This window comes from Cucurbita pepo, chromosome 3, assembly GCF_057944985.1.
Source record: "Cucurbita pepo subsp. pepo isolate OVF chromosome 3, ASM5794498v1, whole genome shotgun sequence".
NCBI lineage: Eukaryota > Viridiplantae > Streptophyta > Magnoliopsida > Cucurbitales > Cucurbitaceae > Cucurbita > Cucurbita pepo.
In genome coordinates this window covers 12,766,448-12,772,773 of record NC_141800.1, presented here as the reverse complement: position 1 = coordinate 12,772,773, position 6,326 = coordinate 12,766,448, and the positions used below count along the sequence as shown (strand labels likewise).

Below are 6,326 nucleotides of genomic sequence, written 5' to 3'. Positions count from 1 at the left end.
TCAGAGTGAAGACAGATCCTGATGTCGATTTCCTCGAATCTACATCGGTCTGAAAATCTGAGTCAGTGTACCCTGTAAGGATCAGATCCTTAGCACCGTACATTAGCATATAGTCCCTCGTTCTCCTAAGATACTTGAGGATATTCTTAACGGCAGTCCAATGAGCACGTCCCGGATTGGACTGATATCTACTGACAATTCCCACAGCATAGCATATGTCGGGTCGGGTACATAGCATGGCATACATCAGACTACCGACTGCTGATGCATAGGGAATGTGTTTCATATCCTCAACTTCTTGAGGTGTCTTAGGACTTTGTTCCTTCGACAAATGAACTCCATGCCTGAAAGGTAATAATCCTTTGTTGGAGTCCTGCATCTTATATCGAATCAACATTTTGTCGATGTACGATGCTTGAGACAATGCTAGTGTTTTGTTCTTGCGATTCCGAACAATTTGGATTCCAAGAACAAACTGAGCCTCTCCCAAATCTTTCATTTGGAATTGTGTCGCCAGCCAATGCTTAATGTCAGTCAGAATTCCCACATCATTTCCAATGAGTAGGATATCGTCAACGTACAACACCAGGAAAGCTACTGTAGAGTTGACTATCCTTTTATAAACACAAGGTTCGTCAACATTCTGTTTAAAGCCATAAGATTTGATCGCAGTATCAAACTTTATGTTCCAGGATCGAGATGCTTGCTTCAACCCATAAATGGATCTTTTAAGCTTGCAAACCCTTTGCTCGTGATCCTGTTCAATGAACCCCTCTGGTTGAGCCATATAGATACTCTCTTCAAGATCGCCGTTTAGAAAAGCTGTCTTAACATCCATTTGCCAAATTTCATAATCATAAAATGTGGCAATAGACAAGAGTATTCTAATTGATTTAAGCATAGCAACAGGTGAGAAGGTTTCTTCATAGTCCACCCCCTCTCTTTGGGTATAACCCTTTGCTACTAGTCGTGCTTTAAAGGTCTGTACCTTACCGGTTTGGTCTCGTTTCCTCTTATAGATCCATTTGCAACCAATAGGTTTTACCCCATCTGGTTGATCTACAAGTTCCCAGACTGAATTGAAGTACATTGACTCCATTTCAAGATTCATGGCTTTAATCCACTGATCTCTATCTACATCATTCATTGCCTGTTTATAGGACAATGGATCCTCAACGCCATCATCAGGTATGATGACTTGAGTTTCTATCAAACCCAAGTAACGATGGAGTTGAGTTATAACCCTCCCACTACGTCGAGGCATTCTCAACTTTTGAGAAGGATGTGATTGACCAGAAGTGTCAGCTCCATCAACAACTCTGGTTGAAGGACCAGCTTGATCAACAACTCTTGTTGTTTTATCAGTAGCTTCTTTAGAAATCTCACTTAATACTAGTTTGCTACGAGGTTGATGATTTCTTACGTGATCTTCCTCTAAGAATGTAGCGTTCGTTGATACAAACACTCTATTTTCTTGAGGATCATAAAACAAACCACCTTTCGTCTCTTTGGGGTATCCTACAAATAGACATAATTTTGAACGACGTTCTAATTTCTTGGGATTTTGCAACAACACATGTGCTGGACATCCCCAAATTGTGAAGTGACGTAAACTACCTTTACGCCCTTTCCATAACTCATAAGGTGTTTCTGAAACACTCTTAGTAGGAACCATGTTCAAAATGTATGTAGCAGTCTCCACTGCATATCCCCAAAACGAATCAGGTAATTGAGCGAAACTCATCATAGACCGAACCATGTCTAATAGAGTTCTATTTCTCCTTTCTGATACACCATTTTGTTGAGGCATACCAGGGGCTGAGAGTTGAGACCTTATTCCATGTTCTATCATATAGTCCTGAAATCTTAAATCCATGTACTCTCCTCCTCGATCTGATCGAAGTGTTTTAATAGTTTTACCTAATAGATTCTCAACCTCAATCTTATAGTCTCTGAATTTTTCAAGAGCTTCGGACTTGTGATGCATTAGGTAAAGATAGCCATACCTTGAATAATCATCAATAAAACTGATGAAATATTCATACCCTCCTCGTGCTTTGACATTCATTGGACCACAGAGATCTGTATGCACGAGTTCTAAGGTTTCTTTGGCTCTATAACCTTTTTCGCAAAATGATCGTTTAGTCATTTTACCCTCAAGACAAGACTCACATGGAGGTAAAGAATTGTCTTCTAACTTATTTAGAAGTCCTCTTTTAACCAATCTCTCAATCCTATTGAGATTAATGTGGCCTAGTCTTAAGTGCCAAAGATAGGTATTATGAGAAATCTTTTGTCGTTTATTTTGAGTTTCAGCTGTTTTAAACATCTCAGTATTTAAAATAGCTTTTGTTTTGCTCGGTTTTAACATATATAAGTTGTTTTCTAGTTTTGCAGAACAAATATGAATACCTCTTTTGCAAATGAACACTTCATTGATTTCAAAAGATACTTTATACAACTGTTCTAATAAACAAGAGATGGATATTAGATTTCTTTTCATTCCAGGAACAAAAAGTACATTATCTAATATAATGAATCTATCTCCAAAAAACAACTTTAAATTTCCTACTGATCTTGCTGAGACAACCTCTCCTGTTCCAACCCTGAGTGTTATCTCGCCATCCGCAAGCATTCTCCAGGAGCTAGTTTCCTGGTAAAAAGAACAAATATGATTAGTCGCCCCTGAATCTAGTATCCAAGTTGAGTTGTCATACTCTACTAAACACATTTCTACAACGAGTAAATCATATTTACCTTGTTGTGTCTTTTCGGCTTTCTTCTCTGCAAGGTATTTTGGGCAGTTTCTCTTCTAGTGCCCGTTTTCGTTGCAATGGAAACATTTTCCTTTATCTGCTTTTTGAACCTTGTTCTTGCGGTTAGTAGGAATCTTATTTTTCCCTTTTCCCTTCTTTTTCATCAAAACACTTTTAGAAGTTGAAGGTCCAGACTTATTTTTGGAGGACGATCCTCGTTGTAATTTCTTGAAGATAGCAACATTTGCTTCTCCTGTTTGTCCCTTGTTTGTTAAGAGGGACTGATAAGTCTGTAGCTCATTGAGAAGAGCAGTCAAGTTATATTCTATTTTGTTCATAACCACATTGGTGCGGAACTGGAAGAAGCTCTTCGGAAGAGACATCATGATAATACTGACTTGACTCTTCTCATTAATGACAGCTTCATTTTCTTCTGCCACATTGAAATGGACCATCATGTCCAGGACATGTTCTCTTACTGAGGTCCCTTCTTTCATACGGCAGTTGTAAATGTATTTTATGGCTTCATGTCTAAGGGAGAAGGACGGTTGTCCAAACATCCCTTTTAGAGATTCCATAATCTCTTTAGCAGTACCCATAACATCGTGTTTCTTAGCCAAAACATCAGATATGCTGGCTAGGATGTACACTCGGGCTTTGTCATTTGCCTTTATCCATCTGTCATATGCATCCCGAGCTATTCGATTTGCATTTGAGTTTGGGTTTGGAGGACACTCCTCAGTTAAAACAAACTTTAAATCATCAATGACCAGTATTGTGTTTAGGTTTGATTTCCAAGTTGAGTAGTTGTCGCCGTTTAATTTCTCAGAAGCGAGTAATTGTACTATTGAGTTTGTCATGCTGTGATATAAAGAAAATTCTATTAGTGATTTGACTTAATCCTGTTTAATCCAATCAGTTTTAGCAAATGTAATAATGTACCCAAATCATTATTAATTTGCAACGATACTTTAGTGAGTTAGAGCAACTGCTACCGAGGGGCAGTCAATCACTCATTCACTAAACCAAGACATTCTTGACTTAAACACTAATTCCAAAATAACTCTTGTTCCTATAGTGTTTTAGTTATCGCTATTTTGGTCAAGAATATACTAACTCTTAGTAATTCTTCGCAAGTGTGACCCACCAATTTCAGACCTCAGAAATCGGTCCCAACAACGCTATCGAATGAAAAAGCCAAAGTTAGGAATGGACCTAAGAAATCCTATCCATTTCTGGAGTTTGCGTTGTTCCGACTCCCATGTTACGACCCTCCGAATGGGTAGTTGCTCTAGGGCAACATGCAGGCGGAACATGGGAATCTCACGGTGCAACCTAGTGGGTGGAGACCATAGGACGTGTTGACTTCCTTCTCCCACTTACTATAAATACTTTCTCAATTCACCTTGTTATTGACTCATGCAAATACCTTCCGAATGGAGGACGCTCCCAGGGCGACACGAGGCCAAGCATGAATCTCACTGTGTGAATTTTACAGAGAGCGTGAAGAGAAAACGATGTATCTTATACACCTTTTTCCTCCCACTAAGTATTTTAGACGGTTGGGTATACTCATTACTTAAGTATATTCCGGCTAATTAAATATAACTTAAGTCTAGGTGATTTTTCTAAATCTTACATCACTTAAGCATGCTCATAAAACTGGGCTAACTAAGCTCAAGTACTGGTCCGATCTCCAGGTAGTAGGTGTTCCGTAAACCGTCAACTTAAGTACCTTTAGCCTTAGACAAGATTGTGCCAGGTGTGCTTTCTCGTAACCGCAATTTTATAAGACATCGACCCTTTTTAACTGTTAAAATTGATCGTGCTCGGTTCTTAACCCTTAGTGAGCATGCACTTATCTTTATTATAGATTTTAACGTCTACCTCATTTTATGACGTTGAAAATAACCTATAACATGATTTATATAACAATTTATATAATCATCCATTCCATGCAATAATATAACAATTTATATCTATCACTCATGGAACCCTAAGACATGCATACTATACATTATAACACTTATAACATACTTGGAATGCATGAAACATGCTTAGCCTATGGTGGGATTTTAAATCTATATGACATACTTTATGCATATACATTTTCTTTTTAATTAAAACATACATTCATAATGCATAATTAATTAAACACACTAAAGTGGGTTGGTTTTGGCATTTTAAAGCAAGCAATTAACTAAATTATTACATTAATAATTAAAAATAACTTGAGCCGCTCCCGAGGATCACGAACTGGACAAACCAACCCTTAAAAATGTTCAATCGGTCCCCAACGACAGAAAAAACACCCGAACCGCCTCTTCCATCTTCTTCGGTTCAGCTTGCTTATCTCTTCCATTTTCGATCAATTACAACCTAAAATGGACTCTAATGACTCCATAAAAATTACAGACCTTTCTTCATTCATTAAAGCCCATACACCTTAGGCTTATTACAATAATTGTATCAAATGGAAGCATAAAAAAAATGCCAAAACCAAAACCATCCACTTTAGCAACCACAAATTTCATGCATGAAATGGTACCCACCATGATCAAATTAATGTAAATAAAGTGCCTAAAACTTGCTCTGATACCAATTGTTGGTGTTAATATAACACATGCGGAAGCATTTTGGATCTTAGGCACTTTTAGAACATCAATTATTGTAAATAACTAGCATGTTCATAAGTATTAAAACTTAATGGGTTTAAATACTAACATTTTGTAGTTCAAACTTCTTTTGCCTCACGAACCGGTTTCGAACCACCACTAGTGTCTTCTCCACTATCCTCCGGCCTTAGAACGGGATTGTGGAATCTGGTGAGTGACAAAACTTGGGAGGGATTTTGTATATGTGAAAGAGAGTGTTTGTTTCAAGGTTTTTTCATCAAGATGAAGAATCCCTTCCAAGTATCATGATCACTCTATTTAAAGAGTCAAGTTTGCATGTTCATGCAAACTTGAGATCACCAAATTTTGACACTTAAAATTCCACTCAAATGTTTGGGATTATGTGGCAAGCATGCATGTTTGAGTTAACCAAATTTTGACACTCAAAATTCCACTCAAACTTGTGGGGTTTATTTGGCAAACATGCAAGTTTGGTTAAACCAAATTTTGACACCTCAAAATTCCACTAACATGGATTTTTCCATTTGATGAAAGTCAACATTTTGACTTTCTTCATTTTAATTCAACAATTAATTTGAATAATGAATTTCAAATTAAAGTAACATTAAATGATTAATTAAACTATTTAATTAATATTTAATATTAATTCAAATGCCAATCCCAATCAATTCCGACACATAATTGATTAAGATATTTAAATCTTATTTAAATATCTCAGATTCTCTCTTTTCGTTTAATTCGTAAATAAAACAAAATTGCGGTTAAATATATCGTATATATGTAACGCATATTCCCTAATTTGAATTCGAACACTTCGAACTCACTCGTCACACTGTTCTATGGTTTAGTCCGATATGAGCTAGCAGAGGGACCTAATGGACCTATAGATCATGGGCTCCAACGATCCAAGATTAACCGATTAAACTCATTAACC

The 6,326-nt window shown here is 37.1% G+C and overlaps 1 long non-coding RNA gene across 1 annotated transcript; it reads right to left on the bottom strand.

Annotated features, from left to right (window-relative positions):
* Window positions 1-2,481: 2,481 nt before the first annotated feature.
* LOC147793265 (uncharacterized) lies at window positions 2,482-4,185 on the bottom strand. The gene is made up of 2 exons (XR_015420462.1): window positions 2,758-4,185; window positions 2,482-2,653 (listed from the first exon to the last, which is right to left on the bottom strand). It is a non-coding gene; the product is annotated as an uncharacterized LOC147793265 (long non-coding RNA).
* Between the last annotated feature and the right edge of the window lie 2,141 nt (window positions 4,186-6,326).